Raw genomic sequence first — 14,322 nt, 5'->3', positions numbered from 1 at the left:
CTGTCCAGTCTGCTGCAAAAAAAACATCAGATATCAGATTTAATAGCAGAGTCATGGAGGGATTACCCGGTAATTCATCTGATTCAAACCGCTCACCTTGACCAACCTGCACCCGGCGCAGGAGGTCAGCTTTAAGCCGCACACTTTGAGATTGAATGACAACAGCGTGGTTTCTTTCATTCACTCTCTAACACAGGAGCACTGTGTCTGCTCATGTGGCAGAGACAGCGCAGTTATTGTTCTTACTTTGTGGTCCTTTTCCCATGCCTGCTGGTTTCACTACTCTATTCTGTGTCTGTGAAGCACTTTACAGAAAGAAGAAGGGGCTTTCCAAGAAAATCAATGCAGATACCTGGTCCAGGTTCTCAAAACTGTGTAAAAGACTATTTCATAGTTAAGATTGACAGTTTAATAAAGTGCACAAAACAGGATCTCTTTTTTAACACTTACAGGACACTTAAAGCCATTTTAAACCACCTTTTTTAGGTTATATAACAAAGAAAGGCAATTTGAAAGCATACAAAAAAAATCTCGTTATAAAATTATTTTAAACTTAATTCTGTGTGCTGAATGCCACAAACTCGACCCACTGTCTTGACTTTGGCGACTAAAAATCATTGGTCAAGCCAAAGAAAGTCCCACAATTTAAGGATTTCTCGCACAAGTTCAAGGGCAGCTGGTGAAGTTTAGAAAGAGCCTCTCACAGAGAGATTTTACCTGCACGGAAAACCTGGAAATCAGAGTTTGTAGAGAGCTTTAAAAGCAAATTCAGACAAAAAAGATAAAAGGGGGAAGGTAACAAAGCCACCTCTGTCTCTGTTTCTGATGGATGATGGAAGCATCTGTCAGAGTTTAATAAACTAGTAATTGGCTAAAACGAGAGGGATAAAATATTAAGGAGTGAGAACAGTTTAAAATAGGTCTATCCGTTTGACGTGCGGCTCTTGCTTTTGTTGGGTGGTTATTGTCGCTTTAAAACCGATTTAACTGTAATAAATTAAAGCGGCGACGTGAACTGTGCGTCAAGGCGGAAAAAAGGCGCTTTTGCGCATTAACATCTGCGCTACAGTTACTCGATTTAAACGGCGTCAGTGTGTTAGAAAGACAGGTGAGATTCTTACCTCATTTTTTAATGATGTTAACGTCTCACTCACTGTCACTTACAGCCTTAGATCCCCCCCACACAGTAAACCTCATTTCCCTCTTTACGCGTAACTTCCTCCGTCATCCACGGAGCGCTCACACGCAGGCTTCACTTTCACAGAAGTTCACAAAAATTAATAATAAAATAAAAAAGGTGAAAAATATCCTGTGAATTTAGTCCTTTCTTTTCGAGAACAGACGTCAGAAACTTGCTGTATGTTTGTGCGCACCGAGCGACCGCTGGATTGGTTCTGGCGCGAGGCAGGCAGGTGAGCGGGGGCGGGGGCGTGTGTGAGCACGCGAGGACGAGCGCTCCGGTCAGGCAGCAGCAGCTATGCAAATATGATGAAGGTAAACAGAGAGGCAGAGACTGTCGAGGAGGACGGGTCAAAGGTCAGGCTGCAGGTGTGTCGTGTTTTCCTCAGCGATCCTGCGTGGAAGCTGAAGATCTGACGCTGTTTCGGGGTTTTAGAGGTGATATTAGCTAATGAGAGAGCTGCAGTGAACCTGGACTGTTTTCAGCAAAGCAAACCTCAGCTCTGGAATTTTGGATTCTTGTTTAAAATAACTGAATTCTGACTCCTGTGTGGATTTCACAGATGCCCCCCCCCCAGTTGCTGATTCTAATCTTTAGCTTTTGTGATCTTCCCGATTTCTTTGGGTCCCCCCCCCCCCCCCCCCCCATATTTATCATGACTTCAAGTTTCAGATCACGAATCAAGTTTTAATATAAGACAAAGATAACAAGTAATTAAAAAAAGCAGTTTTTAAATTACGGTTTCATTTATTAGAGACAAAAGCTACCAAAACTGAACCCACACTTCATGCAGAAACTCAGATGGGATCTTCTCTTTGGTCAGAAAAACGGTTCTTCTATTTCTTTTGTAACTGTAGACTGCAAAACAACTGGAGACATGAGATGAAAACAGTGCAAAAAAGAGTACACTGTGTGGAAAACTGGTGACAAAAAGTGGCCAACAGGAAACGCAAATATATGATGAAAACAGTATAGCTCAGCAGAAACAGCAAAGATGTAGGAAAAGAGAGAAAATGGGAGGTACAAATAGTTCACAAGGAGTAAAAATATGCAACGAAAGGGGAAAACATCACAGCTGTTTCATTGCATAGATGTAAGAGGTCGAAATCACTGCACCAACTTGCAGGTATACATAGAGCCTGTTTGTTGACCCCTCTCAGAGGAATATTTCTGCTATTTGTTGAATCACTTCACACTGACCTCTGAATCATTCAAATTCAAATTCAAATTTTAAATTTTATTTGTCACGTACACAGTCATACACAGTACGATATGTAGTGAAATGCTTGGACAACTGCTCGTGACCTAAAGAAAACAAAAAAGGAAAAGGCTATGAATAAGATAGGAAATAAATATGAAAAATTAAAAAGGGTAAATTTAACTAGGAAGGAATAGAATATAAATTAAGGTTAAAAATGAAATAACTGTACAACACAAATTAGAATGAAGGGTAAATTTAACTGGGAAGAATAAGATAAAGATAAATATATAAATTAAAGTTGAAAATAAAATAACAGTACAACAAAATACACAATACACAATATAGAACTATATAAGAATGTATGAAGAAATCTAAATATAAATAAATATATACACAATAACAGCAGCTGTACAAGTATTAACCGGAAATGAAGAATATAGTGACCAGTGACCATTCAAGCATAAAACAGGGATGAACCAGTGTTGTGACAACTTAGCAAATAACCAATTTTAAATTGTATCTTTAGGCCAAAGATATAATAGATTGAAAGGCACACACCGCACATATAGTACGTAAGTAATATACATTTAAATCTAGTATCTTTCAAATCAGGTTTATTGGTCAACTAATATTTTTTCTATATTGGCAAACCAGTCATTTTATGACATCAGCAAACACACACATTCGTACCATGGTGCAGCTGCTGGTTTTACAATCCTGCAGAGCGTGCGTGATGAATGCGGGTGCTAAGATCAGGTATGCATGATAACACTAAATCTCAAATTACAAACACAGCAGTGTGCTAATTGTGTACTGACAGGGACTAGAAAGAGAGAGCAGATTTCTCCTGTATTGGCTTCCTGTTAAATCCAGAATTGAATTCAAAATCCTGCTCCTCACATACAAGGTCTTACATAATCAGGCCCCATCTTATCTTAATAAGCTTGTAGTACCATATCACCCTATTAGAGCGCTTCGCTCTCGCTCTGCAGGCCTACTTGTTGTTCCTAGAGTATTTAAAAGTAGAATGGGAGGCAGAGCCTTCAGTTTTCAGGCCCCTCTTCTGTGGAACCAGCTTCCAGTTTGGATTCGGGAGACAGACACAATCTCTACTTTCAAGATTAGGCTTAAAACTTTCCTTTTTGCTAAAGCATATAGTTAGGGCTGGACCAGGTGACCCTGAATCCTCCCTTAGTTATGCTGCAGTATGCCTAGACTGGTGGCGACTTCCCATGATGCACTGAATGTATCTTCCTCAGTCATCTTTCTCACTCACTATATGTTAATACACCTCTCTGCATCGAATCATTACTTGTTATTAATCTCTGGTGGCAAACCTGACCTGGTTCTGCTGGAGGTTTCTTCCTCTTAAAAGGGATTTTTTTCCTTTCCACTTTCACCAAAGTGCTTCCTCTTAGGGGGGTTTTCTCTGTTTTCTTTCTATTATTGTAGGGTCTTTACCTTACAGTATAAAACTGAACTGACTTGATCTGAATTCTAAGAAACAGAGAAGAAGTTTACTTGATGTGTTTGATTTATTTCAGTGAAACTTTGTTTTTTTGCTGAGCCAGTTTAACGTTTCCATAAAAGCAGTCAGTTTCTCAGGAGTTGCTTAACGCAGTTGGGTGGAACCACATTACACAACTTCTTAAAATAAAACTAAAGATGATTCTTTAAACCAGCAACAGTGAGAGTTCATGTTTTTTGAGTGTATGCAATCTACAGTCCATGTCAGCACATTTGAAGCTCTATTATGAAACCTCATGTATAAATTTGTTTGCAGGCTCAACACTTTTGAGAATGGGATCATCATGGCCCTGATGGATATCAGGTTAATGTTATCGGTTTTTATTATGGAGACACTGGTGTGGATGTCTCGTCATGGTGATTACGCTGTCTTTTCTATTTTTATTTAACTTGTTTTTTGTGTTTTGTGACTTATTTTTGGCTTCTGGAATAAATAAAGAATGATTATTTTTCTTTTAAACTTTTTATGTGCTAAAGGTGGCACTGTGGTGCAGCTGTTCTGGCTTTTACATGAGTTTCCTCCATCCAAAGATGTAGCTGAAGCTTAGATTCGGTGTATCCTATGTAGGCTGGACGGATGGCACTTCTGATCAGCTCTATGTAAACACCAATCAGTCTCAAGACGACTCAGAGTCAGAAGTGTTTTGGGGTGAAAATGCTGAATTGACAATGAGGCGATCTGTCACTTGACACAACTGTTAAAGCAGAATCAAGGTCCTACGCTTAAAAAAGCACTTTTAAAAAAATGTTTTGTACCTCTCAGAAGGAGTTTTTAAAAGCAGAATGGGAGGCACAGCCTTCAGCTTTGTGGCAACACCTCCCAGTTTCGATTTTGGGAATTTGCACTGTCTCTACTTTTGAAATTATGCTTGAAACTTTCCTTTTTGATAATGCTTATAGTTGGGGCTGGATCAGGGGATCCTGAATCAACTTTTTAGTCACGTTGCTGTAGGTTCAGATTACAGCTTGATCTTGCATGATGCACTCCCAGCACTACTGCTGGCGACAGATGGCCGTTCCTACCCGAGCCTGGTTTTGCTGAAGGTTTCTTTCTGTTAAAAGAGAGTTTTTCCTCCCCACTGTCACCAAGTGCTTACACATGTAGATTTGTTTTATTCTTTGGCTTTATCTAAATCGGTGTAAGAGGACTGCTGTTGTGATCTGGCGCTATGTAAATAAGATGAACTCAGAGCCAGCCCAAGGTTTCATGGAGCCCCGAGGTGAACTTGATTTGCAGCCCCTGTCTCTAGCGAAACCTATTACCATCCACCATTGTCCATACCTGATCATTTGTGTATTATACAGCTAAATACAGCCATTATCGTGGCTTGCTAGTGTGCTAGAAAGAAATAAAATAAACAGAGTGCATTTTTAAAACAAATGAAGTGTTTTTGAAATGTCCCAAAGGGCAGAACAGTCGCAAAGAATTTAACATAGACCTGAATTTATGATTTAAATAAATGTAAATAAATGAAACAGACACTACGTAACTGACTAGAGAGCTAACAACATCATCAGCATCACCTAAGCGCACCACACCTTGAATGACGTGAATGTGCGTCTGGTGCTTCTGTTGAACCCTTTAAAACCTGAACCAAGTTAAATATCAACTTGACGAGTTTTAATTTGTATCGTATTTACTACATTTTCATTTTTGGTGCATTTTATTGCTGAAACATGTATTGTGAAACTTTAAATTTAGGTTTTTGTAAAGGGGAAAAAACGAAACACTGACGCCAAAATAAAACAGGAAGCATGAACACTGAGACAGAGACCAAAGCACAAACTTTGCAGAGATGAAACGTAAACATGGGGAAGAAACAAAGGAAACAAGAAGGGAAATAACTAAATGGAAACGTAACATATACACGAATCGACTAAATGCAAGGGAACTGACACAGGAGGAAGGGGACATAGAGAAATTTAACTAAACACAATGCACACAAGACAAGGAAGTGACAAAGTAAGACAGGAAGTACAGACTACAGAGACAAACTGACACACAGACAGAAAGGGAAACAAACACGGAGACAAGACTGACTGCATACGGGGGACGCAAGGGAGGACACACGGAGACGAGACTAAGACAGACTGGACATGAAAGGGAACAAAATTAAACATCTAGAAACACGAATAACTAAACTAGGAGAATACAGACGAGACAATAATCACAGTAACTCCAAACTGGATGAAGAACACAGGAAAAAAACCTGAGAACCATGACATGCATCACATGTGATACACATGGAGTTACAGGGTTAACTAATGTCACTGATCTTAGTGAATATTAATGATAAATAGCTATATGTAGTAATTCATGGAGCCACTCTACTTTAAACCCCACTTACTATTGTCCACAAGGACGTCATTACTTTATTGTCTTACTTAGATATGATTTCAAACCATCTGCGTGTCCACCATCATGTGACAGGTGTCCAAAAAGGCAGCGAGTGCTGAAAAGTTCCCCCATAGAGGCTAATTCCCCCCTAACCAATGCCTGTCTTTTGTGCCTGGATACAGCCCAACATACAACACAATGGCAGCCGGTCATGGAGAGAGAGCAGGATTTCAGAACAGGCCAACAGGAAACAAGCTGCTTTCAGGAGACCTTTGCGACGTGTGATTCACTAACCAGCGTCACTCCATCAGTGCTGCTGATTCAAGCAAATGAAAGTTCACACTTATTTTAGTGGAACTGACACAATCTGATGAAATGAAACTGCGCAAGTTAAATCAGGAAACACAGAGGTGGAAAGTTACAGCCGATGATGCTGCTGTATCTCTTTTTTGGGTACCAGGCCTTAGAACAGCAGTGAACCGCTTGACTTTTTATGCATTATGAGTAAAGTTTATCGCAATATTGACAGTTTTTTCTCACGCTGTCTGTACCTGTCAGTCACTGGGATGCAGGGAGATGGGTTAAACTGGTTTTGCAAAGGCTGAGCAGACCTACAGTCTCCACCTTAAGCTCCTGCAGGGGTGACTAAGACGCTGCTGAATAATTTATGACAGGCAAGTTAATTAAGTGACCTTTAGTTTCTCTCTTTATGCCCGAGGGCCTGTGTGAGAACGCTCCCCACGTTGCTCAGTATGATCCTAAAATAGATGTGAGTGTATTTTCTCTATTGTTCCAAACTCAACCAACCAGTTTAAAAAGCATCTATTCTCAGCAACAGGTGGATGACACGTCCAAAAAAAGTAGCAAGTCATAATCTCTACCTCTTGTTGTATACAAACAAAGAGAGCATATGCATTGTTGAGTCTTTTAGTTTTCTTATCTGCAAGAGAGCAACTAAACAAACTAACAATAGCAGAAAAGGAAGCAACAGAAGGGAAAGAAACCAAAAAAGCAATACAATAAACAGGCCAGGATTCTTTGGAAAAACAAAACAAAACAAAAACCAAGATCTTTATCCTTTTGAACTATCCCGGAGAAAACATGTCTGAACTTCATCCCAAAATCGAGCTGCTTCGGGGTAGAAAGTTTGTGAAACCTCGTCCTGTAACTCTGCAGCTCCACGTAGAGCAGAGCAGGTTCTAATGTAGGCTAATTACACTGATAAAAACACAACATCTGTTTAAAGTCACTGCAGAGAGGTATGAACCTGAAACTGCAGCAAGGATCAAAGCCTGGTGTGCACAGACATGATAGCGGCTGAATCAGGTCTCAAAACGTGACAGAGAGCGACCTCTGGTGGAAACTCTTGCAAACTGCTAGTTTATTTCAAATAGAGATTAATGAAGTGATTCACCAGCTTAAAGTAAACCTGAATCTTATGTTTTATGTTTTTAACAGGCGACTGTTGTTGTGATTTGGTGCTATATAAATAAAATTGAATTGAATTTTTATTTTTATTTTTATCGAAAGGCATGAAAGTTTTTACGTTTGAAGAAGCCCTGACGAGGTGGATGATAACAGAATCAAGTTGGAGTAAACTGAAAGCGACGTGCAGTACTGTGCGAAAATCCCATCACCTCAATATTTCTTTATATTTTGCTGTAAAAATAGCAAAATAAAAATAAATAGGTTTATTGAAAAATGTGCAAATATACTTGGGAATACCGTATATAATAGGGCAAACACAGAGTTTGTTCAGTTCTATCAAGTTTGAAAGTCTTCTTCATTCGTCAGTTAAAGAACAAATGATCTGTTTTGTGACAGGCTGCTAGTAACAAAGTAAAGACACAATTTAAACTATTATGTGTAGATTTAGGTAAGCAGTAGGTGTGGACTTGTGTAGCTGCCGTGAAGCAGAGACGCAGGGCTTTTAAGTTTGTTTCCCCACTGCATTTCCTGTATACAGCCCCATGTTCTTCTCATGTCCAAACTGATGCTGACTGAAAAGACACCACATATGCAAATGAGTTATAATGCCCCTTTAAATTTACTCTCACATGCCTTTTAATGTTTCTCTGTCTGGTGCCAAGGCTCCAAAATGATGATTAGGGGAAAATATAATGCAAATCTAAACCTTAATGAATGGTTGGTTTGTTCAAACAGGACTGGAACTAATATTATCCATGGCTGTGTTCCTCTCATTTCTGAAACAGAGCCGTCGTTATCAAAATTAATAATTCCCCTCTGGGTTATTCCTGTTGTTTATGGCTGCTGATATAAAAGTCTATAAATCTGATTCATTTGGGAAAGATAAAAAAAATACAGCTTTTCCTTATTTGGGTTTTACAACATGTGTTTGTGTACTCAAAAAATATGAACAAATCCAACATGAGACCTATCTTTTACTCTAGATTACAAAAAATACGAAGCATAATGCTTTATTAAAAACAAACTACATTTTGAACTGCTTTAATTCTTCATGGCATAGATTCAACGAGGTGCTGGAAACATTCGTCAGAGACTTTGTTCGACACTGACATGACAGCATCACACAGTTGGACTGAGATCTGGTGACTGTGGAGGTCTTTTGAGGACAGTGAAGCAATTTTCATGCTCAAAAATAAGTTTGAGATTATCTAAACTTTGTGACACGGTGCGTTATTTTACAGGAAGCAGTCATCAGAGGAGAGTACACTGTGGTCATACAGGGATGGACGTGATCAGCAATAACACTCAATTAGGTTGTGTTTTTAAAAAATGATTCCCATACAATTTATTCCTGGGCCTTGGTATGGATATGCTCTCTGTTCCTTTAAGACAGCCTTCTTCTCATTGGCTGGTCCTCACAAATAGGAGGTGTCAGTAGCACATCATGATAGTTATGTGCATATACCTACAAGTTCAATAGCCTTCGGAAGCCTGAGCTCCTTGTTTACAGAGATTACATCCACACTACATGTTCCCTGTTTCACTTAAACTTTTAGCCATGTTCCAAAATTGTAAGTGTAAAAATGATAGAAGGTAAGAAAAAGAAGAGAGTGCTTGTTTTAGGATTTTTCTATTACAATATGATGACATCAGCTTTTATGGCACCAATGGGACATTATAGGGCAAGATATTGAAAAAATAAATCTTCTCTTTCATATGATATATTACTCAATATGGTTTCTTCATATTGGCTTTTTCTACTGGTCGATCTACAGTGGCTTGCAAAAGTATTCGGCCCCCTTGAACTTTCCCACATTTTGTCACATTACAGCCACAAACATGAATCAATTTCATTGGAATTCCACGTGAAAGACAAATACAAAGTAGTCTACACGTGAGAAGTGGAACGAAAATCATACATGATTCTAAACAGTTTTTACAAATAAATAACTGCAAAGTGGGGTGTGCGTAATTATTCAGCCCCCTTTGGTCTGAGTGCAGTCAGTTGCCCATAGATATTGCCTGATGAGTGCTAATGACTAAATAGAGTGCACCTGTGTGTAATCTAATATCAGTACAAATACAGCTGCTCTGTGACGGCCTCAGAGGTTGTCTAAGAGAATATTGGGAGCAACAACACCATGAAGTCCAAAGAAAACACCAGACAGGTCAGGGATAAAGTTATTGACAAATTTAAAGCAGGCTTAGGCTACAAAAAGATTTCCCAAGCCTTGAAAATCCCACAGAGCACTGTTCAAGCGATCATTCAGAAATGGAAGGAGTATGGCACAACTGTAAACCTACCAAGACAAGGCCGTCCACCTAAACTCACAGGCCGAACAAGGAGAGCGCTGATCAGAAATGCAGCCAAGAGGCCCATGGTGACTCTGGACGAGCTGCAGAGATCTACAGCTCAGGTGGGGGAATCTGTCCATAGGACAACTACTAGTCGTGCACTGCATAAAGTTGGCCTTTATGGAAGAGTGGCAAGAAGAAAGCCATTGTTAACAGAAAACCATAAGAAGTCCCGTTTGCAGTTTGCCACAGGCCATGTGGGGGACACAGCAAACATGTGGAAGAAGGTGCTCTGGTCAGATGAGACCAAAATGGAACTTTTTGGCCAAAATGCAAAACGCTATGTGTGGCGGAAAACTAAGACTGCACATCACTCTGAACACACCATCCCCTCTGTCAAATATGGTGGTGGCAGCATCATGCTCTGGGGGTGCTTCTCTTCAGCAGGGACAGGGAAGCTGGTGAGTTGATGGGAAGATGGATGGAGCCAAATACAGGGCAATCTTGGAAGAAAACCTCTTGGAGTCTGCAAAAGACTTGAGACTGGGCGGAGGTTCACCTTCCAGCAGCACAACGACCCCAAACATAAAGCCAGGGCAACAATGGAATGGTTTAAAACAAAACATATCCATGTGTTAGAACGGCCCAGTCAAAGTCCAGATCCAAAGCCAATCGAGAACCTGTGGCAAGATCTAAAACTGCAGTTCACAAACGCTGTCCATCTAATCTGACTGAGCTGGAGCTGTTTTGCAAAGAAGAATGGGCAAGAATTTCAGTCTCTAGATGTGCAAAGCTGGTAGAGACATGCCCTAAAAGACTTGCAGCAAAAGGTGGTTCTACAAAGTATTGACTCAGGGGGTTGAATAATTACGCACACCCCACTTTTCAGTTATTTATTTGTAAAAAATGTTTGGAATCATGTATGATTTTCGTTCCACTTCTCACGTGTACACCACTTTGTATTGGTCTTTAACAGTGTTGGGTAAGTTACTTTAAAATAGTAACTTAGTTACATTACTAGTTACTTCTCTCAAAAGTAACTCAGTTACTTCAAGTTACTCGTTACTTTCAAAGTAACTAGTTACTAGGGAAAGTAACTTTGGTTTTACTCAGAATTCTCTTGTTAATGTGTTTCTTCCATAACTTTGCCAGTCTTCTAGCTTGCTTACTTGCCACAAGTGCACTGTGCCACCTACCAATAGAAAGGATATGATAACGTGCATATTTCCACGAGAGAAATCCCACGCCTGGACCGTCATTGACTGCTGGCATGATTCTAGCCTACGTCACAGAGTCATGTGCGCCTTTTACATCCAACACAAAAACTGCAGTCGTGGTGCTTTCGATTGTACTCAGAACTCAGAAATTCTGCCTTCTGAATAGGAAGATGTAGGTAACACCAGACTGCAGATGAGCTGCATACAGGGCTGGACTGGGACAGAAAATTGGCCCGGGCATTTTGACTAGAAACTGGCCCACCATTATAGGAAAAATCATAAAGCCTTTGAATGAAAACAAACACTGTTGTGACAGTGATGTTCACTGTTTTGATGGTATATATGCATCAATCTATCAATCGTTTGTTGTAAGATTCAGATAATTATTTTTTAAAAGCTAGACATTTTAAATGAGAATAAGAAAGTAAAGTATTTCTTTGTGCCCCCCATTCCCTGTTAATGCCCTACATGCCCCCTTGGCCACACTTTGCTAGACCCGCCCCTGCACAGTTACCAGCTGTCAGCTACCTAAAAAAGGATCCTGGTGTTATTTGTCTCTCAGAAACAGTTCATAACTTCCCTTCAACTCATTCATGTCACCTAAAAGGTAAACCTGTTTCTCCATCACCTGCTCAGCTCTGATGCTTCAGTAAGGACATCTCCTGGTTTCATCTTCATGTTTCCCTCTCACCAGATAACCAAAACATATCATGACCAGCAGCTTTTTTTTACAGCTGTGGCTCCAGCAAACATCAGCTGATACTAGAAATTAATATTAAATAAATTCTAACAACAGCTGATCAAGCTTAAACGTGCTGCTGTTGTTTAGCGCGACATCCGCTGGTTTCCTCTTTCGGTGCAAAGTGAGCGATAAACACACAAGAGAGAAAAGCCGATCAGCTGATCATTGATCAGTTTTCATGATTGAAGTAGAAACGGGAGAGGGAGGGGGAGAGGATGAGAGAAGAAGAGGCAGCTGTGCAGCGTAAACACAGAATAAATCCAGCTTTGTGCCTTTTTCATTGTAGCTGAATTACGGGACAAACTGTTCCTTTTCACCTCAATAAGAAACGCGTAATATTTTCTCTGAATACCAGACGGGACGGCTGGCAACTCTAATAACTTATGAACAAAATAAGGTTCAACATCATTAACTTCATAGCACCACCCAGCTGTGTAGAAACTCCGTCATGCTAGCTAGCACGCAGTACGGAAAAAGTCAGAATAGCGAAAATAAACTCCACCTAAACTTGGTTTATATCTGACCCAGAGAGACTGCAGGTCATAACTTCTTACCTGAAGTTCAGTTCACACTTGGACCGGCGGCCGCCTCGGGTCTCTTTTCCTTCTGCGTCCCTTTTCCTTCATCCACCTGCTGGCCTCCACCACTTGCTAATGTTACTGAATCTGTGGAAGCTCCGCGATAGCCACCACACGAAGTAACGAGTAACGACCCTATCTAAATCCCAGTAACGAGTAACGCGTTCCTGATTTTGGCATAATAACTAGTTACCGTGCTCGTTACCACAATAATAACGTAGTTACTGTAACGCGTTACTTAATAACGCGTTAGTCCCAACACTGGTCTTTAACGAGGAATTCCAATAAAATTGATTCATGTTTGTGGCTGTAATGTGACAAAATGTGGAAAAGTTCAAGGGGGCCGAATACTTTTGCAAGCCATGTCCCTACCCTCACCTATGGTCACGAGCTGTGGGTAGTGACGGTGGAAATGAGCTTCCTCCGAAGGGTGGCTGGCCTCTCCCTTAGAGATAGGGTGAGAAGCTTGTCCATCCGAAAGGGGCTCAGAGTAGAGCTGCTGTTCTTCGCATTGGAAGGAGCCAGCTGAGGTGGTTCGGGCAACTGACAAATATACCCCCTGGGCGCCTCCTGGGTGAGGTGTTCCGGGCAAGTCCCACCAGGAGGAAGCCCCTGGTCAGACCCAGGAAATGCTGGAGAAATTATATCTCTTGGCTTGCCTACGAATGCCTGGGTGTTCCCCGGACAAGCTGGAGTAGGTGGCTGGGGAGAGGGAGGTCTGGGCCTCTCTGTTTAGGCCACTGCCCCCGCGACCCGGCCCTGGATAAAGAGCACGAAGATGGATGGACGGTTTCTTCATATATTTCTTGAAGGTGAGCTTTGATCTTGGGGACGAACAATGAAGGTTAAGATCAAATGCTTAGCCCTCCTAGGCCTTACATCTCCCAAGGCCTGGATTATTGTTGTGAGGCTTGAAGATGATCGAGTAAGCTGTGGGTAATATACAGCTGTTTTTAGCAATCTACCGTCACACAAAATTTCAAAAATGATATCTCAAAAACCAGACTGCTAAGAAACAGACGGACAGACAAACAAACGCAATTGATTACATACTCCCTCGCTTTAGCTGGAGAACAATACATCCTGATGGACACAGGACAGAAATTGACAGAGGACAATAGAAACACCATTTAAAAAATATTTTAATTAAGAACAAGAATAAAATATATAAATATTAACAATACAAATAAGATTACGGCTATTTACTCACACGGAAGTAGCCCACATTAACAATGACATTTGGATGAAGAATGAATTTTCCATGTTTTGGTTTGCTCTTAATTTCTTCATCCAGACATACCTTAAAGATATAATTATAGACTCATAACCAAAGTTATGCGAAACAAAAGACCTAATTAAAATAAGTTAAAATATATAATTGTGCAGATTTTTGCAAAGTTGGGTTTTTACTTTCTCAGCATGACACACTCTTACACCAGTTACTGTATATCCAAAAATCTATTCTCAGTGCCAACTATGTACCTCTGAGAAATCTTTCAACCTATTTTCTAAGTAAACCGGTGGCTGTAAAATTAAAGGAAAAACAACAGAAAAATACACAAAATATGTAATTTTATAGTACCCAAAGCAGACTAACTGTTTATAAAATGGCTCTGTTATGATACCATATGGGATTCACAATCGTTTTCCCAGAGTTAAAACTACCCGGAGAAAGATAGTTAATAGGTGTCATTACGCAATGACTATATTAGTCTTATAAAAATACAAAAAAATAAAAATAAGACTCTGTTGCTGAGCTAGTGTCTCTAAGGCTGGTTTTATGGTCACAAATGTGTCCATCTGCGTACAGCTTTTG

Source organism: Diplotaxodon limnothrissa, linkage group LG3 (assembly GCF_057381915.1).
Source record: "Diplotaxodon limnothrissa isolate DT_005_m linkage group LG3, D_limnothrissa_male_GT1.1, whole genome shotgun sequence".
NCBI lineage: Eukaryota > Metazoa > Chordata > Actinopteri > Cichliformes > Cichlidae > Diplotaxodon > Diplotaxodon limnothrissa.
The sequence above is the reverse complement of the archived record's forward strand: the minus strand, read 5'-3'. Positions refer to the sequence as shown.